Source organism: Pelodiscus sinensis, chromosome 3 (assembly GCF_052426305.1).
Source record: "Pelodiscus sinensis isolate ZL-2025 chromosome 3, ASM5242630v1, whole genome shotgun sequence".
NCBI classification, from domain to species: Eukaryota; Metazoa; Chordata; order Testudines; family Trionychidae; genus Pelodiscus; species Pelodiscus sinensis.
This window is the reverse complement of record NC_143054.1, coordinates 108,404,665-108,425,792: the sequence shown is the minus strand read 5'-3', so window position 1 is coordinate 108,425,792 and position 21,128 is coordinate 108,404,665. Positions and strand designations below refer to the sequence as shown.

The following is a 21,128-nucleotide window of genomic DNA, read 5'->3' as shown; positions in this document are numbered from 1 at the left end:
CTGAAAAACACAGTAGGATGAAATTCAGTAAGGACAAATGCAAAGCACTACATTTATGATGGAATAATCAATTGCACAAATACAAAAATGGGAAATGACTGCCTAAGAACATGTACTGCAGAAAGATCTGGTGGTTACAATGAATCAAACACTAAATATAAGTTAAAGTAATACTGTTGGGGGGGAAGCAAACAGCATTCTGGGATGTATTAGGAGGAGTGTAGTAAGCAAGAATTAATTATTTTACTCTACTCAGTCCTGATCAGGCCTCAAGTCCAGTAGTGTGTACAGTATTGGACACCACACTTTCGAAAAAATGTGGACCACCTGGAGAAAGCTTAGAGGAGAGCAACAAAAATTAAAGATCTAGAAAACATGATCTGGAGGGAAAGATTCAAAAATTGGTTGTGTTTAGTCTGAGTGGGGACATGTTAACAGCCTTCAAGTACATAAAAGGTTGTTATAAAGGGTGAAAACTTGTTTTCCGTATCTACTGAAAACAGGACAAAAAGTAATGGGCTTAAGCGGCAATAATGGAGATGTGTTTTATATTAGGAAAAACTTCCTAGCTGTAAGGGTAGGTAAGCACCAGTACAAGTTACCTAGAGAAACTGTGGAATCTCTGTCATTGGAAGTTATTAAGAATGGGTTAGGAAGGGTCTGAATACTACTTAGTCTTACCTCAGTGCATATGACTGGACTACTTGGACCTATTAATGTTACCTCCAGTCTACTATTTTATTTTTCCTTTGCTGCTTCCCTTCTTATCCCATGTCTTCTTCTGAAGATATTTAGTATGGCTATGTCTAGACTAAATCCCTCTTTCGAAAGAGATATGTTGAAAGTGAAACCGCAATCTAAACACGGTTTTCGAAAAAACCCCTCAGGTTTACAGGATCTTTTGAAAAAGGATTCCGCCTCCCCCCCAAAAGAACCATGTCTAGACTGCAGTTTCACTCTTGAAATACCTGATTTCGAAAGAATGCGCAGCCGCCATTATGCAAATAAAGCACAGGAAATTCAAATCCCAGCTTCATTTACAATTTTGATATGCCTAATTTACATCCCTCTTTCGAAAGAGAGATGTTGTCTAGACATGCCCCATATGTGAAAACAAAAGAGGTACATACAAAAGTCACATAACTAATATGATCACCCACCATCACCCTGCTGCGACCTGGCATCCCCTTCTCCCATGATCATTTGCTTAAATTTTAGGTGTTTAACCTGTGTCCCTAAAAGGTAACGGTATTGAGTGAAAAATTTTCCATTTTATTATGAATTGAAAATGTGTTCCTTGAACCATACCCTACAATTTTTAAGATGAGTTTTTTGAATGAGCCCTGTGGCCACATGCTAGATGCAGCAGCATTGCTCCAAATGTGAATGAGAAGTGCCTGGGCAGAACTGTAGCTTTGAGGGGAATTTGCTGGTTTGCTCAAAAGTCTCTCCTGAAGCATTCCAAAGGGTAGCATCCAAATGTCAGCTAAAATGTAGAATCTCTTCAAGTCGTTTATGCATTTTCCAGGACAGTCCAAGTAAGTCCATAGAAGACAGCTCCACATCTTATTTTTTTAAATATCCTTATAGCCTACCAAAATACAAGGTAGGGTAGGATGCCTGGAGTAAATGGAAAGAATTAAGATTGGTCAGTTTACTAGCAGTTAAGTTGCTTGGCCGCTGGCCTACTTCCTCAGCACAGACTGTAGCAGCTACTGAAGCAACCTACACTCTTAAGACCAGATAAAATAGGCCTTGAGAGAAGAGTCAAAGTAGTATCTTTCATCAACCCATCTCTTACGTCTAGATCTTCCCCTTAAATATGAAAACAGTAGCATCATGGCGAGGTGGGGAAAACAAGTGATCACTCAAGCATCTTCTCATAGGACGACTCACTTGTTTCAGAGGATGCAAGGTCTAGTCTGCTGCTCCACTGTGACTAGACCCCAGATTAGGAATATTTTCAGTAACTGGACTTTAAGGAATGTAAAGGGTCACAACTGAAAATGAAACCAAAGCAGACCTCATGTTGGAATATTAATGATTTGCATATCTATGATTTGGGCTCTGCCAGATTCACAACCATGAAAAATGAGTCAGACCATGAAACCTGATCTCCCCTGGAGAAATCAGGTTATTGTAGGAGTGGGGAACTCCAATTAGATCACTAGGCTCAAGTTACTTGATTCTGACCATGCTGGGGAGGGACAGAACTTCCACCTCTTCTCATGCAAGGGCCACTCCTGGGCTGGATCAGAACCTTTCCCCTGCCCCAAGGAAACTTCCCCTGCTGCATAAGCCCAACTCTGAGTGCGCACCCTTATTTCTGCACTGGGCTCTGAAGTCAGTGCAGACACAAAGCTTTGCACTGCTGTGGGAGGTTCCCACAGATGGTGCCGACTCAGCCCAAGAGTGGCTCCTGCAGGAGAAGTCGTCCCATCCCTCCCCAGTCTGGCCAAGACTAGCAACTAGAGCCAAGTGCACAATAGGAGCCCCACTCCCCAACACAGCCAGATTTCCCTGGAGGGTGGGGGGAGATGAGATTTCACAGTCCATGGTGCATTTTTCATGGTTCTGAATTTGGAAGGTTCCTAATCATAGCCAGCAAGTAACTGATATTCTAACATTAGGAGTGTTATTCAGTGGCAAGAGCAGGGGACTAGGGAATCAAGATTCTTGAGCTCTAGTCCTGATTTTGTCATTGATGTGTGACTTCTGCCTAGTTAACTGCACTGTACACCAATTTACCCATTTATAAATAGATAAGAAAAACTATTTCACAATCCTTCCTGAGCAAAGGGTAATGCACGCATGTTCTCCATGAATTCTACTGGCTCCTCCAAAACAACTTTCAGTCAGAATTCAAAAGCCCATTCTAACTTACAAGGCTTCAGACACATTATCTAGAAACCAACATAATTCCCATCACTGCAGGATTTTAATATCTTCTCACATATATATGAATTTATCCTAAAAGCTCCTGTTAAGAAGTATTATCCCCACTTTAAAGATGGGAAATGGAAGTAAAAAAATATTAAGCATTTTAATCAATGACACATAGGAAGCCTTTGGTTCAGTTGGAACTGAAATAAAACCTAGTCCCAAGCCAGGGAACTTAATTACATTTTTCCTAGAACTAAAAGTTGTACCTACTACTTTTACAGACTAATTGGCTGTCTTGGTCAGTCCAGTATGTATTCCATAGGGATGCTGCAGCTGAAGATAACCAAGATGAGATTTTTAGGAACTGAGAAAAAACATTTTTAGGGCGGTGGACTCATTATAGAAACACCTTATAGACAAGAATACTGAGAACACTAGACCTAAATTCTATATCAAAATCCCTGTTTTGCTCTATTTCAGGATGAGATCTCAGAAATTGTGCCAGCTGAGTATAAACATAAATGAAAGTCTGTACTAAGTTAGATATGAAAAACTACAGCATTCAGTGCATTATTTTGTTATTATCTACACTCCTGTTTTCAGCACACACATTTTTCTAATTTCCAGGGCTCGACAATTAGGGCAATCTACTCGCCCATGGTGAGTAGATTTTAGCCCGGCATGGCGCTGCAGCGCGATCAGCGCATACGCAGCACGCCAAGCTGCGCAGCTGGCAAGCGGGGCTCGCCACCACTTGTCAAGCCCTGATAATTTCAATATAAAAGCTTCATCATAAAAAGTCATCAAAAGGAACAAGAGGATTTAGCAGCTGAGTGAAAACCAGTGGTAGGTTTTGCACTCCAAAAGGCGTCAGAGGTACTAGTTTGTGAAGTTATCAGATTAGTTTGTTAACACAGGTTGAACCTCTCTAATCCACAACTCTCTCATCCAGAAACATGTAATCCAGAATGATTTTAGTTACTTGGATGTCCACTTTTCAAGGGTATGGCCAAGTTTCCCATGGTCTCAAAGTTTGTTTACAGCCACCAATCTAGCTCTTAGTGTTCTATGCTGTTATTTAGGTCTAATTTACCCCCCAATGTCCTCTAAAAGCATAGTAATCCGTGGAAGTGTTGGTAATGCTGCTAGACAATATTCACCTCCTGTGCTCCAGAAAATTCTCTTGTTTGGAACAGGTCAGGTCCTGAGGGTTCCAGACTAGAAAGGTTCAACCCTTCTATATATAGGGGAATAACCAACCATGTCAATATGTAAATTGTCATGACTAGATTCTAGAGAGTTAATATCCTATTGTAATGAATGTAAGCAGTTTTTGTTCCATGCTGTTTGCAAGCTCAGGAACCTAATTATGCTTCAATTTATATTCCTGCTATTTGGAAGATTATCTTTGCAACAATGGCTAAACAATTTTAAATTCAAATTTTCATTCTAGGAGTACAATTGTGTAGTAAGGGTTAGGTAGGATGTAAAATAACTGCTTAACCAGATAACATGATGCTTAATCAATTAACTGATTAAAGGGAAGGGGGGGCGGGGGAGAGAAGAAATCTGGAGCAGCTCCTGCCTGTGGTGAGCCCAGACCCACCACGGAAAAGAGCTACTCTGGCTGGGCTGAATCACCCGTGTCTGCAGCAGGCCCTGCGGGACTGAAGCAGCCCCCTTCACGTGCTGGGCAGAGATCTGTTCCAACCCCACTAGTTAAACAAGAACCAATAAGCATCAACCAATAAAGATAATGTTTACCAGTTATCCTTTCACATTGCTGATAAGGTGTTGCTTCTACATGTGATAAAAAAGGAATACATGTGGCCCTATTAAACTGATCTTTTCAACAAAACCCCTCTCAAATAACTCCTTTCCCCCCCTCCAAAAAAGCCCCAAAACGCCTTATGGAATGTTGGCATTTTCATAATTAAATTTGATACATAGGTATATAGGAACCAAGATCAAAGACATCTGAGAAATACTGCAAAACAAATATGGTGATCAATATTTGTAAGATAATTTGATGTTTCCCGTGGTTTTCATTTAAGTAAAAATAATGGTTATATTATAGCTATTTGTTACTCTCTCCAGCTTATACAAGTAATTTTATTTTTTCTAGTCATAGCCATGGCAAGGAATCAGATGTTTTCATGAAGTGAAAAATACAAAGCTAAAAACTTCAGTTTTATGAAGATGTATGGGGCAGCTTTCAACAATTTCATAAGAGAAGTATATGTGAAGGTCTGAATATTTATCAACTGAAAGATAAAGGAGGTATACCACTATATAACAAAGCCAAAGATCCTCAGTTAACGAAAACTGTCCAACTTTTAGAAGAGCAGAAGACCAATTTTATGCAGATAAAGTGGTACAGGATAAGACTTAACCTCATATTTGAGAAGGATTAAAATTTTTCCCATTCCAATCTTTTAATGCTTTCCCTGCAAAAATACTAAAATGTGGGTTATGGGCAGGGCTAATTTAAAAATGCAGATGTGGACTTTTTCCACAGAAACTGGCAAGAACAAAAGAATGAATAAAACTTCAAGCTTAATTTCATGATAAGAGACTATTTTATTCTCTTTCCTGGGACAAATAAGAAAAGGAAAAAGTTTATCATCCCTTAACACAATACAAAGCTTTTAGATAGATTAGGTAAAGATAAGAGGATAAAATCCTCAATATAAGCAAGCATACAAATCCTTAAATTCAAAGGGCACAATTAAAATTGCAACATTATACTTCTACCAAACTCAGAAAAAAATGCACAAACCAGTACTGAAATAAAATTCAGAAAGATTAATCTGCTGGAAAAGAGACATACATTTCTATAATTTTACACTATCGTATTTCTAACAGCAATGACTTAAAACAGTATTTTACCATACATTAGCATGACAACCTAAAGCAATGTCCTGTCTTTAAAAGGGAACATCACTAGGGTACCTGAGACAGAAAACTAAAATATTGTCTCGCCATTTCTTTGGGATTCCCAACAGACTTCATACCAGAAAACAAGTTTTACAATAACTCATGTTAGCATACTCCTGTCTACTTTACTAGCTAAATAACTGTTACAATGTAAAAACTATATTCTGTAGAGAAAAGTTGAAGATTTCAGGATCTCATTTGTATTGGCAAGCACTTCCTGCTCATTGCTAGGGAGTGGAAGACACATTCCACAGAGTTGCCATTGGATCTGCATTGAAAGAAAACACAAGCTACAGTTTGTATTGGTCTGCTAGCCAGTTTCAACAGGAAGGAAGCCTTCATCAACTCTGCTAGTACCAATTGGTATTATTTTGACTTCAAAATACTGTAGATCACAGGGAAGTTCATTAAAAGTAAAAATGTAAGTATAGTCTTGTTCCAAGCATAATGCAGTCTATTTACTGTCATGGAACAACTAAAGTCAAATTTTAGAAACCAGTTAGGGCTTGATTAACCTTAAAACATCTTCATATGACAGTGTGCAGTTCTAAAATGTATTTAGACATATGTCAAGACCTGAATTAAGCATGCATTTGTCAAAAATCCACTCAATACCTGCGACACTGAGGTCTAAACCTAGTAGCCAGAATGAAGCCTATGCTGCCATGATCATATGGTAATGCACAGAGACAATCCTTAGCTAGCAATTTAACAGACACAATAGTTGTATACTCTGTATTCTATATTTAGTTTAAAATGTTAATCAAATGTCTATTTCATATGTTCTCCAAGTTTAACTCTATATAACTGACTGAATAGCACTTTTATTCATTACATTTCACCAGTATCTTGTAATTGTCAAATATTATGTAACTAACTGAAAAGCTAGTTGAAGTAAAAAGTATTTCAGTATTAACTCTGAAGTATCTCTGCAAATCCTCTTTACCTGGTCTCACTTAGAGCTTTTGCTTTAATTATCTTTTTCCCTTCCCTTAAAAAAAAAGAAAAAGAGCTACATTTACAAACTACTTCCTAACTCATCCTACAGTTATTTCTCTCACTTTTGTTCCGCCTTATTCATGAAGTGCTGTTAGGTGAAACTTGCTAGTCTCCTACTAAGCAAGCTGGAGACAGTGAAATCCTAGTCCCACTGAAGTAAATGGCAAAACCCCCACCTGATTACTCCTAAATGCAAGATGGGGCACCAACATTCAGAAATAATGCTTTACAAAAAGCCAGCCATCCTCGTTTTTGCTAGGAAATGGAAGAATGCTAGGATCCTACAGGGTTAAGTCCCTGAATCCTGTATGTCAGTGGTCCCCAACGCCGGGGCATTCGTTGGCGCCCGCCGAAAACCTGGACCGGCCCCGCCCCCAGGCGCACAGGAGGCGCCGGCCCCAGGTGCGCGACACGCACCAGCGCTGGGTGCGCGGTGCTCGGGCGGCCCCAGCCCCGGGGCACATGAGGGAGCGTGGTGCTCGAGTGGCGCCGGTGCCGGCCCCAGGCGTGTGGCTCGGGCGGCAGCACCGGCCCCGGGCCCACGGCACAAGGCGCTCGGGCGGCCCCAGCCCCGGCCCTAGGACACACACCGGTGCCAGGTGCAAGGGCATCCTAGTCCCCTGGCGTGCGCCCGGATGAGCGGCCCTGCCCCCAGGCGCCCAGCGCGTGAGTGGCCCCACCTCCCGGGCGCCCGGGAGCCTCTAAAGGTTGGGAACCACTGCTGTATGTGAACCACACAAGACAAGTGATACAGTTGAAATGCCTCAGCCATCTCCAGTCCCTAAAGATTGCACTATTTCAATCCTTAACTGCAGTGCTTGCTGCTTCAGGGATTTGTGTTGTTCTTAACTAGTTTACTCTAACTTTCTGGCTGATTCCACAGGAATGTCTCTTCACCTAGCCTCTTCTCCCAGGGAACAACTTCAATGTGTGTTCCTTGTACAGTTTAAAAAAAACAAAACGTACCAGTTTCAATGTTGCCCATTAGGGCTCTCAATAAAAGTTTTGAAACTGACAATTTTTGTTAATCTCACACAGTTGTAGTTTGCAAAGCAAACTGAAGGAGAGGCACATTACACTTCTGCAAACTTGAGACAATACAACTTTGGTTAATACAGTACTTGGTAGGTTATCTTTGTAACCAGGAAGGATTAGAAATTTTACATGAAACCTTAGATTCTGCAGAAATTGATGGCAGACTAGAAGTTGATGGCAGACTAGAAAAGGTTCCATTTAACCCTAAGTGAAGAGATTTTTCAAGCCATATATCAGATGCAGCCATGTGCCAGACAAGAATATCTATTTAACAATCTGTTAAACATCTCTGCAGCAGCATTAGATTACAGGAACCTGTTTAAGAAACCATACCTCCTGATAACTTTTTTCCAGGAGGTACGGAAGTTACACAGCATCCATAAATGCAACTTTTTTTTTTGCTTTTGTTTAAGGTAGCTTTCAGCTCAGACCTCCATTTCAATCACCACTTCATGAAAAATGGTTTCAACAATAGTTGACAGCTTCCTAAATAGCAGCAGTGATTTTTTTTCAATATCAGACAACCCTACTATTTGCAATATTTTAATCAAATGTGACAAAAATATTGTTTTTCCTTTACAGTATCTGTCACTTCCAAAGGTGACTGAATAAGCAAAAAGGCAGTTATGTTCCCAAATCCCTATAAACAGTAGTCACAGTAAAACAAAGCAGAAGAGGAAGCTCACCAGTTTTGGTGGTCTCGGGAACAGGTCTCAAAGTAATATCATGATGTAGCACTGCATCATCTTATGGTGATGGGATGTACTATGAGAGAGAAAGGGAAGAAAAGAAATGTAGCTGAAAAGTTCCAATGAAGGGCCAACCAAGCAAGATAAACTACATGCAACTGTACATGTACATAACACCTTATAATCCACTATCAATTCTTATAAATGTCATCTTTTCAATTTGGCAGGGATGGAGAACAGAATTGCTACAAAAACAAAAATGGAGGGTTCAAGCATCCTTCCCCTCCATTTTTAAAAATATCTAACTGGTTGCATTTTAGAAAATATTATAAAATGTCTATTTTTAAGTAAACACAAAAAAAACCACTTAACTTATCTATGATTTTGTTGTAACTTGTTGACGCAGAATAAAAGCTAGTAAAGAGACCAACAAAACGAAAAAGCAGGCTCAGGGCAAGTTTTTTCCACCCTAGCCTCAAAAATATTTCAGACTGTGCATCTCCCCTAACCTGCTGCCACACACCTACAATAAAATACTCAGTATAAAAATGTTGAAGAGCACAATGTATTGGAATTAAGCAACAATCATTTTAAAATGGGTTATTGTGTCTACTGAGTTTTCTGTACATCCTTTTATATCACTCCCATTTTCCCTGTCTCCTCTTCTGATTAGGGAGTTTTGTTTGTTTTGATTTGGTTGGATTTCTCAAACTCATTCCTCTTGTCTGGCACATGGCTGCATCTGGTCCCTCCAAGGTTCTATTTAATCATACATCCTTGCACTCTTGTTCCCATGTAAAACTTTTTTTTACCTCACCTAAATTTAAGTCCACATCCACTTCACTACAGGGCATTGAAGAGAAGGAGATAACACTGTTTACAGGGATCCTGGACTCCTTCCCCTCTTGAATGAGGAGAGAAGAAGGAGCTGGTGTCTGCTCTTGTATCCACACTGTTTCTTGGAGCTATTAATGGAAAGAACTTTTGTAGAAGAGACAGATAAGGGACTTTGTCTCCGATCAGTTGATGCTGTTGTTCTATCTACTGGGAAGGCAGCTTGCAAGACCAGAAATTTCCCAGCCAGGCAGTAGCAATGCCTCTTCTTCACCATGTTAGTCTGTAACTTTAAAAAAAAAAACCAAAACCAAACAACAATGGTCCTGTCCCACCTTAGAGTCTGACCAAAAAAATATACAGATAGTAGCATCAGCTTTTGTGGGCACAACCCACTTGTCTCTTGCTCCATATGTCTCATCTGAAGAAGTGGGTTGCGCCCATGAAAGCTCACAATACTATCTATATATTTTTTGGTTAGTCTCTAAGGTGCTACAGGACCACTGTTGTTTAAGTTATCTTGTTCAAAATTCAAATTCCACTGTCCTTACTTCACAAGCCACTAAAAGGGGAACCCTGAGAGAAATGCACTCCCCTCAAGCTTGAGAAATGAAGACAAAGTCTGCTGTTTATAAAGGAGAAGGAACTGTGTTCAACCACAGTTCCTCCCTCTCCCACTGACTTTAAACTCTGCTTAAGATAACAGCACAACTTCACCAGATTTAAAATTTGCTCATCAGTTATATTCTTAATTTGACCCAGGGCTTCTCAGTGATAAGTCATAGGAGAGCAGCTCAAAATTTATCACTTTGGTCAGTTTTTATTTGTACTTTAAAGCCCTACCTACACATGGAATCACATTAAGTGCAACCAGACTCCAACACGGTAATGCCATAGTTAACATAGCTCAGCATGATTACATGGCAGCAGTGTATCAGGACAGTGCTGAAAACTGTTATCAGAGAGCCAGCTGCATTATAACTACCAAAACTATTAGCAGCGCTGTGAACAGGCATTAGTAATGTTTTTTTGTAAAAATTCCCTGGGTAGATATGACTTAAGATTACCAGAGAACTAATTATATTTAGTCATAACCACTAAGCTTTCAGCTATTGTAAAATACTTGACTATTTAAAATCCACTTTTTAAGTTTAAAGTCTTTTTACCCTCAACACAAAATAAATCCTTTGGATAAACGATGATGTTGTTATACCATAGGACTGAGCCTTTTGGGGGCAGAGTTTTATTTACTACACATTTGTACAGTGCCTGGCACGAGACTCCATCCTCGTGTAGGCTTCTAGCTGACAGCAAAATGTTTCAAAAAGGGGAATTACACAAAAATGAGGAGGTTAGTTAAACAGAAATTAAAAGGCACAGTGACTTGAGCCAAATCCCTGAAAGCTGCATGGAAACTTTTTAAAGACACCATAATAGAGGCCCAACTTAAATGTATACCCCAAATTAAAAAACATAGCAAGAGACCTAAAAAAGAGTCACTGTGGCTTAACCACCATGTAAAAGAAGCAGTGAGGGACAAAAAGGTATATTTTAAGAAGTGGAAGTCCAATCCTAGTGAGATAAATAGAAAGGAACATAAACACTGTCAAATCAAGTGTAAAAATGTAATAAGAAAAGCAAAAAAAGATTGAGGAACAGCTAGCCAAAAACTCAAAAAGAAATAACAAAATGTTTAAGTACGTTAGAAGCAGGAAGCCTGCTAAAAAACCTGTGGGTCCCCAAGATGATCGAGCTATAAAAGGAGCAATCAAGGACGATAAAGCCATTGCGGAGAAAGTAAATGATTTCTTTGCTTCAGTCTTCACGGCGGAGGACGTTGGGGAGATTCCTGAATCTACACCGTCCTTTTTGGATGATGAATCTGAGGAACTGTCCTGGATTGAAGTGTCATTAGAGGAGGTTTTGGAACAAATAGAAAAACTTAATGTTAACAAATCTCCGGGACCGGATGGCATTCATCCAAGGGTTCTAAAAGAACTAAAATGGGAAATTGCTGAGCTATTATCTGTAGTTTGTAACCTATCCTTTAAATCGGCTTCCGTACCTGATGACTGGAAGGTAACCAACGTGACACCAATATTTAAAAAGGGCTCTAGAGGCGATCCTGGCAATTACAGACTGGTAAGTCTAACTTCAGTACCGGGCAAATTAGTCGAAACAATAGTAAAGAATAAAATTGTGAAGCATGTAGAAGAACATAATTTATTGGACAAAAGTCAACATGGTTTCTGTAAAGGGAAATCCTGTCTTACTAATCTGTTAGAGTTCTTTGAAGGGGTTAACAAACATGCGGACAAGGGGGATCCAGTAGATATAGTATACTTGGATTTTCAGAAAGCCTTTGACAAGGTCCTTCACCAAAGGCTCTTGTGTAAATTACATGGCCATGGGATAAGAGGGAAGGTCCTTTCTTGGATTGAGAACTGGTTAAAAGACAGGAAACAAAGGGTAGGAATAAATGGTAAATTTTCAGATTGGAGAGGGGTAACTAGTGGTGTACCTCAAGGGTCAGTCCTGGGACCAATCCTTTTCAACTTATTCATAAATGATCTGGAGAAAGGGGTAAGGAGTGAGGTAGTAAAGTTTGCAGATGATACAAAACTGTTTAGGATAGTCAAGACAGAAGCAGACTGTGAGGGACTCCAAGAAGATCTCACCAAACTGAGTGATTGGGCAACAAAATGGCAAATGAAATTTAATGTGGATAAGTGTAAAGTAATGCACATCGGGAAAAATAACCCCAACTATACGTACAGTATGATGGGGGCTAATTTGGCTACGACAAATCAGGAAAGAGATCTTGGAGTTATCGTGGACAGTTCTCTGAAAACTTCCACACAGTGTGCAGCGGCGGTCAAAAAGGCAAATAGGATGCTAGGAATTATTAAGAAAGGGATAGAAAATAAGACCCCGAATATCTTACTGCCCCTGTATAAAACTATGGTACACCCACATCTTGAATACTGTGTACAGATGCGGTCTCCTCACCTCAAAAAAGATATTTTGGCCTTGGAAAGTTTTCAGAAGAGGGCAACTAAAATGATTAGGGGTTCGGAACGGGTCCCATATGAGGAGAGGTTAAAGCGACTGGGACTTTTCAGTTTAGAAAACAGGAGACTGAGGGGGGGATATGATAAGAGGTATATAAAATCATGAGTGGTGTGGAGAGGGCCGATAAAGAAAAGTTATTTATTAGTTCCCTAAACAGAAGAACTAGAGGACACCAAATGAAATTAATGGGTAGCAGGTTTAAAACTAATAAAAGAAAGTTCTTCTTCACACAGCGTGTAGTCAATCTGTGGAACTCCTTGCCAGAGGAGGCTGTGAAGACTAGGACTATAATAGAGTTTAAAGAGAAGCTAGATAATTTCATGGAGGTTAGGTCCATAAAAGGCTATTAGCCAGGGGATAAAATGGTGTCCTGGCCTCTGTCTGTCAGAGGCTGGAGAGGGATGGCAGGAGATAAATCGCTTGATCACTGTCTTCGGTCCACCCTCTCTGGGGCACCTGGTGTTGGCCACTGTCAGTAGACAAGATACTGGGCTAGATGGACCTTTGCTCTGACCCAGTACAGCCGTTCTTATGTTCTTTGTTAAGCAAAATGATTTCCACACTGTCATTTAGCATGACAGCTCAAAATAAAATCTTCAGAGACCCACACATCCTCTTTTTTTGGCTGAAGGGCCATCCCCAAAACACTAATTTAGGGGCATCTTCTTACAATAGTATTGAAAAGAATTGTTTCATGCTGATAATTTCAAAAATCTCTCTAACTACCATCCTGTCAACTTAATTTAGCAGGGAAGTTAAAACTGGTTCAGCTGTAGAAACCACATATACATTAGGAGTACCATCAGTGCTAATACTGGCAAGTGATCCACTGAGATTACTAACAGAGGCATAGCTTAATACAGACTACAACCTGGGCTTGAAAAACTAATCCATTTGTCCAATTCAGGGAAAGTTACGTTGTAGCTGGTGAGTGAAATGAATGAGGCCAGTGAACAAAGCCTTTGCGATTTCTACCTTCTTACCCCTAAGGCAAACATGTGAGTAGGGCTGCAAAAGAACTACTAATGCTTCTTTAAAAGGGAGAATGAATATGGAAGAACATTCAAGGAGCCTGCCCTGTTTGCTTAAGATGGGAATAGAAGAGCAGAACAGCTGGAACCAACAAATGGTTGAAAAGAGGAAATCAAGGGTGATGGCTATTTTAAATGGAAAGTAAGAGGGGGAATAAATGTGGAGAGAGGGGAGGGAAGAGACAAAGGGTCATGAGTTGGATGAGGGTGCATATATTAGATGTGAATGCAAGGGGAGATGTGCAAGAGAGGAGGAGATAAATTAGAAATGTCAGACAGAACAAAGTGTTTGGGGAGAGAATCAGGAATACAATAGAGAAAATTAAAAAGCACAAGATACAGAAAAGGAAAAACGAGGTAACACTATACACAAAATACTATGTAACCAATAGTAGAGGAGAGTGGAATAAAGCCAGAAAAATAGTAATAAAGCTTAAACAGAAATTTGATTTTGGCAAATGCATCTGTACAGCATACAGATACAATGTAAAACTGTTTTATTCCTTTGCCTTGCCCAACTGTATTTTTTGTTTGTTTTCCGAGAGGACCAACAAACTCAGCTGCTGAGCTAGTGGTACAGAAATGTTTTAAGCCCTGGTCTGGAGATCCTGTAGGAAGCTTTTTTAAACAAATAAAATAAAAGCCAACTTACAGGAAAACAAGAGATATTCATCAGGCTCAACACCTTAACCAAGTCACAGCTCATGAAGCAGACTGATAACAAAACTTTAAAAATATTTACTCAGATCAAAAAAAAATGTGGTATTTCATTTAGGGATGTTAACCGATAAACATTAACCTAAACCATAGGGATGTCAAGGGGTAGTCAACTATATGACTAACCAATAAAGATTAACTGGTAAGTTTATGCTGTCTACTACACACATTTTCCCACACTGCCTCTTAAAAGACAGTTCCCCCAGCACTGGCTCTGCAGTGCTGCCTCCCACCAGGCCCTGTGTTGCTGCAGGGGAGGCCCAAGCTCCCTGTGGACAGAGGCTTCCCACAGAGCAGCCTCTGTCTGGGGGCAAGCCTGGGCCTGCCACAGACAGAAGCTTGTCCCCAGCAGCAGCCCCTGTCCGCGGAGTTCAGATCTCCTCCCCACCCCCTGCAGACAGGGGCTGCTACCAGACTAGCCTTTGTCCACTGCCAGCCCAGGCCATTGCACACAGACTGCTTCATGACAGCCTCTCCACAGCAACATCTGTATTGGAGGCAGCAGCATGGGGTGGCAGATAGCCGGGCTGCACAGGGAGTTGGTTTTTACACTGACTCCTTCCTGCCGCCCTAAGCTGCTGCCTCAGATACAGAGGCGGCAGCTTGTACTTTTCATTCACTTTTCATTCCCATTCAATTTCTGTTTAAGTTGTTAAAGAAATTTTAAAAGGTACATTATACCTTTGAAAGAACACTATCAGAAGACTGGTTAAGTCAGCTAAATAATTATAAACTACACTATGGGAGATTTACACACCAGACTCACAAAAAAGCATCCACAATTAGAACTTGCTATTGTATAGACCAGGGAAGACTAAGGGAAAAGAGGTTGGTTCACTATACCAACCCACAAATTGCATTTGCTATTGGTGAATGCATTTTTGACTCTCCACATCAGAGCTATTCTCTCAGGTTTGTCCCTTGTATGACTGAGCAGATAGCTCATGTACTTTCTTGAGCTTGAGGCTAGATTTTTTTTATACTACACATCTGTACATTTCTCAATGAAGAGATTACAGTGATAATGATAAAAGCATTTTCCCCACTAGAGAGCAACATCCACTAAGACTATATACTTCGATACTTGCTAAGGCAAACTTGGTAGTATCTGCCAACAAGTTCTTGCCCACTGCGTTCTCCATTTGCAGTCAACTTAATATTGTTAAAATGTTTTTCATGATTAACTTATGTATACAGAAGTTCCAATTTAGCCCAGTTATTTGAAAGTACACAAACTGATAATTCATTTGAGATTTAGTAAAGCACTGAGTAAAGCTTATATGAGAATCTGGAGTGGAAATCAAACTGCTAATCCAAGTTTAAAACCAAGTTTCTGCAGTGAAAACATACACTAAGTGTAGGATTAGCAGAAAAAAAGATTTGGGGTAAAAATGACAGTGGAATTGTGGTGCATATCTTCAGGAAGTTTACTCATTACAGAACTGCTTGCTTTTTCTGGTTTAACACTTTTAAAAAGAGTTACAAGATGGACCCATTTCCACCCCATTACTAACCCATGGGAACAGGAGACAGAAAAAGTATGTAAATGAATGTCAGCTACCATGCAGTTTCACATATGAACATTTTTATTATACTACTTAAAACTGTATTATTGTTGTAACATGAGTACTGGAGGTTCGGGGCCCACAGTTTAATTACTTTTATGATTTAATTTTAGAGCCAATTATTGCTCTATTTCAAATGATAAAGAATTGGAAATGGCTGGCGAACCATGTGTTAGGTAAGAGCAGTGTTTCTCAAAGTGTTCTGCGGGTCCACTTTGGGAAAGCCACTAGTGGTCCTGCACTGGTTTGTTTACCTAAAGGGTTTGTAGCCATGGAGTCTCATGGCTCCCATTGGCTCTGATTCACCATTTCCAGCCAAAAGGAGCCTCAGGAAGCAATGTGACCCAGGCCACCACTTCCCATGGCTCCTATTGACTGAAAACAGCAAACTGGAGCCATTGGAAGTTATGAGGTTCCATTGTTGTGGATGGTATACAAAGAGGCACGGGCGTCCTAATGGCTTTCCCAAAGCAGGCCTGTAGAACACTGAGAAACACTGGATTAGAGAATTGTTTAGGCATTAGTATACAAATGTATAACAATGATTCCTTAGAATAGTAGTCACCTGTGAAGGATGGCCCTCAAAAACAGTAGTACATATAAATGGTAAGTATTTCCACACACACACACACACACACACACACACACACACACACACACACCCACACACACACACACCCCCCCTCATTACTTGACAGCTTTGCACTGATATTGATATATTTCCAGAAGGGTACATGAATCAGCTTTGGGACAAGTGCCCCAAAATGCTTTTCAGCATTCAACATTCATTTACTGGGGGGGGGGAACCAACCCTTCCGTTTTCTAAAAAGCTAGAGACTTCCAAATAGCTGCATCTGAAAATATGAGCTAAATGAGCAAGTGGACATTGATTTGTAAGCTTAAATATGTTTAATTCTTTGCTATTCTAAATAAATGGGCAGGCACTAATATTTTGAGTGTTTGGAGAGCCTACAAATATCTAAGCACATACATATAGAAACTAGTTTGATAATAGCTGCAGTTTTCTTTTTGTAAACAGTAAGAAATTGAGCAATACATTGACTGCTTAAATTTAACAGATTTTTAGAGCTTTAATTTTACTCTATTACTTCAGTGGGTTGCCGAGTTAGTCCGTAACTGGAAAAATGTAAACAAATAGTCTAGTAGCACCTTAAAGACTAACAAAACATGTAGACGGTATCATGAGCTTTCCTGGGGAAAAACCACGAAAGCTCATGATACCATCTATATTTTTGTGTTAATCTTTAAGGTGCTACCAGTGTATGTGTTTTTTTTACTCTACTAGTTTGACAAACAACTGTCTGATGTATTTTATACTAATTTCTACTCCTAAACCAAACATTCTTATGTACTTTGGATACTAAGTACAGCATAAATGCTGTCCATTCTGAAACATTCATTTTCCTGAAGTTAGACTAAGAGAAAAATTAAATTCCACACATGTTGCTACTAGGATTTAAGCAAGTTTTTAAAACTGCTCATTAAAGAAACTGAAATATGATCTTTATCTATTCTCTAGAATATAAAGGAGATCCCTATTTTCCATACTGCTATAAAAACTGATAACATAACATCTCAAAAAATTCAGTACTAATTTTATACGTTAGTTGAAATAATTCTCTCTTATTTTGACACAGAATTGCACTAAGTTTCTAACTGAAAAACTACTGAGCATATTATACTGGAGCACTTGTTTTGCCAGCAAGATGAAGTGTGTGATAAGCTTATTTCCCATCTCCATTTCTAATGCTTTTTTTCCCCTCCTCTCAAGAAAGACAGACAGCCACAGCGAAGCTGCCTCCTTGAGAGGCTGAGTGTAACTGACACCATTAACAGACAGGCTTCGGCTTACTGGTTAAATGGTTAGTCATTTACACCCTAACTTCACTATTTAAAATGCAGTAGCATTTAGCAATACAGCAGCCAATCAGGACTGGCTTGCCAACTACGACAAGAGGTTTTTTAGGATCTGTCATCTCTTTAAATTGGACGTGTACACTATGACTATCTACACTACAGACGTTACACTAGCACAGTTGCACCACTGTAAGGTCACCAGCATAACAACTTGATGGTGACAGGAGACAGCTCTTCTGTTTACATAATTAAACCACCCCTGATAAGTAACGTGTTTTTCCCCCCCACACTCAAATGTGCAAGTGTAGACATGGCCTAGAGGTAATTCCAACACAAGTGAAAAGAAAAAAAGTCTTATGAACACAGTATGCACAACTGGAATCAGCTTAACTTTCATTCTGATCACTAAGTTTTGTGGTCAAAGCCAAACTATTAAACACCTACAAGTTCTGAATCACTGGAATTTTTCTTCTATTTCCTGTAAAAACACCAACAATACTCAATATTCTGTTTGTATTAGATCAAGAACAACAAAAGGAGCACTCTGACATCTTGGTCTTAAGCGTATACTTATCTCAGAAGCCCTAGATCATACCTGACAGATTTATGTCTTCCAATGTTTCCAACCATAAATGTCACAGTAAATGAGAGGAACTTTCAACAGGGTAAAATGCAATCTTATTTTGAGATTGTTATACACAAGTAGTTAGCCAAAAGCTTTTAAAAAACTTATTAGCATATACATAAAATATTGAAATTAGCCAAGAATAATCTGTTGAATAAATGATAGGCTTGAAAAATGTGGTAATCTACTAAATTGCAAAGGAATAGGGGGCTCAGATTCCTACAAAGGTGCTGTCCCTTGAGCCTGTTTAGAAACTCTTTTATACCAGCAGCCAGACAGTAGATATAGGAAATATTAAGTTCCCCAGCCTCCTCCTGACTTATCTAGTTGCTGGAAATGAAAGAATGTTTCTTTATTGTGCTAGCATGATCCAAGCTTTTGGATGTGATGAGATGAAAGAACCACGTTTTTTTGGGCGGGGGGGGGGGGGGGGGGAAAGAGTCTTCCCAACAGCTTCAGTAACTGCTTCTTTTACTACTTCTAGGTCTCCCATGAAGTGGCAGCATGAAGTTGGCTAAACCTCTCATCAGTTTTCACTGTTGCTATTCAGAACCCTATGCCAAACAGGGGGGGGGGGGAGGAATAAGCAGAGTTTCCATTCTGTTGTAGTTTAGAAGAGCTATGAGACTCCTGCAGGCTTGAGATGACAGTACTGCAGTAGTTTAACCTCTTGACTGGGAAACAATTTTTTTTAAAATCAATAGTTCTCAACCTGTCGACCACTTGCATCTCAATCAGCACAGAGCTGCAGCCCATGTAACACCCTCAGTTCCACACAGATAGTATTGGGTGCACCCAATACTGGTATACAAGTTGACAGCCACTACTTTAAATGCAAGATTAGACCCATGTTATCAATTTCCATGAAAATCTACCATGTCAAGGGAAGCAACCCATTTTTCAACAGCACTCAAGAACAGACTGGATTTACAAAGCCCCAGATTCAAATCATTTTATATGTGATCCAGATAAATGCACTGAAATGTACTTGTGTCTCTAGTAAATTAACAATGATTTTAGCAAATGGTGGCCAATGATTAGTACAATAAGTACTTGTATCATTGGAGCCTGACTGCTGAAAATGTGGTCAATTCCCAGTATAGATGAGGCTTGTGTTTAGTTTCTACAGCATCCAAAAGCATGATGTAGCACATTCTACTACAGCTAATAAAGTGATTCTGTATTCATTCCTTCAATACCAAAATACCCCAAATGAATCTAAAAAGAATATACTGCACACATTTTTTAGCAAAGCCCAAGTTTGGAAATGACATTACTTTATCTAGTCAGTATCGACCCTCAAACTACTTTGTCTAAAGTGGCTAATAATATGCATTTGACACTAAGTTTGTTCTATAGAACAAAGCTGAGAATTCTAGTAGTAAATATTACAGTAGCGTGTAAGGGCATTCATCATGGTTTAGGTGCTGTACAAATGCATGAAATGATTCCTGCCCCCAAAGAGTTTACTATCTCAATAAGATTCACTGTTTGGAATGTAACTAGAGGCCTTTCAGTAAATGAAGCTCTATATTAATTCGCTCTTGACAGTGTATCTAGATCCTGTAAAAGGACAAGATAAACTGTATCAAGCAACTGTGCTAAAAATTGCTCTTATAAGAAAGCTTTCAAAAGTTTCTTCCCAGCAATTTAACTAACTCAAAATCTGGGAACTAACAGTTCACATATACTACATATGGAAAATGCAGCCACGTCCTGCTTAGAAGATATAGGCAGTACACGCACACATCACATCTCTGACACTCTGGACACAAAAGCAAACAGCAAGAGAGCTCAGCAAACAGGCACCTGTTAGCTATTTGGCAATATACTCTACATCAACACCAAACTCTTCTGCCTGCTACTTCGTTTCCTTCTGTGGCTAGAGACGGCAATTTCTGCAGGTAGATGTAGGACAGCGTCTTCCTCCCTCACAGCCCGGCACCTAGATGCGGGGCGGGGCACACTAGCAGAGCCACACTCACTCCAACGCGGGGCACCCCACGCCGACCCACTCCCTCCCACTGCAGGGAAGGCATCAGAGACTCGCCAAGGGAAATAGTTTCCATCCCTCCCTGGTTCCCCCGCCGGGCGGCAGCCCCCTGGCTGGCGGAGCGGCAGCTTAATGCCCTCGCCTCGCACACAGCCCTGGGCGCTGCTCCCTCCACCTACAGCTCCCCCGTGCAGAGGCCTCAGCTTCCCCGGCCGCCCCTCTCGGCAGCGGAGCCGGGCCCGGGGACTTGCCCGCGAGGAGCCCCTGCCCCACTCAGGCCTGCGGGCCGAGTAACCCCCGGCAGCCCCCCGGAAGGGGAGCAGCCGCCAGGCCCGCCTCGGCGGGGTCAGCCTCAGCCTTACCCTCCTCCTCCTCCTCCTTCTCCCCCACCGCGGCACCCGCCGCCGCCTCCCGGCAGGGGGGACACCTCACAGGCGCCCCGCAGCCTCCCGCCGCCGCGGCTCCTCCGTTGCGGGGGGGAGGGGTGCGAGCTGCCGCCGCCGCCGGCGGGAGACGCGGGAGTCTCGGGTGTCTGCGGGCGCCGCTCCCGTCCCCAGCTGGAACCGCTCCGGCCCCGCGTCGCTCCCGTGCCCCCCCTCGCTCCCAAATCAAAATAGTGTCCACAATATGGCGGCCGCCAAACACCGCGAGAGCGGCCCCGAGTGCTAGCGGGGCCGGGGGCGGGGCGCAGCCCGGCTGTGACAAGGGCCGGGTGGGGGGAAGGCGCCGCCAGAGCCCCGAGCGGGCAGCGCCCCGGAGAAGAGGGACCCCCCCCCCCCCCAGCAGCCGCCCGCCCCCACTGCGGCCACCGGGCGCCTGCTCTCAGCGCGAGCTGCTTGCGCCGCCCCCTCGGGCTAAGGGGGACTCGGC

At 41.2% G+C, this 21,128-nt stretch overlaps 1 protein-coding gene across 4 annotated transcripts in view; it reads right to left on the bottom strand.

The window, feature by feature from the left end:
• TAB2 (TGF-beta activated kinase 1 (MAP3K7) binding protein 2) overlaps nt 1-20,567 on the bottom strand; it is a 121,073-nt gene extending 100,506 nt beyond the window's left edge. For 3 of the 4 annotated variants that reach the window (XM_075924405.2, XM_075924406.2, XM_075924404.2), the window contains exons 1-2: nt 20,075-20,567; nt 8,541-8,619 (exon numbers count right to left, since the gene is read on the bottom strand). The gene's annotated coding sequence lies outside the window, so the exon portion shown is untranslated. The remainder of the gene's footprint in view (nt 1-8,540; nt 8,620-20,074) is intronic. The other variant, XM_075924408.2, reaches the window with a different exon arrangement.
• Between the last annotated feature and the right edge of the window lie 561 nt (nt 20,568-21,128).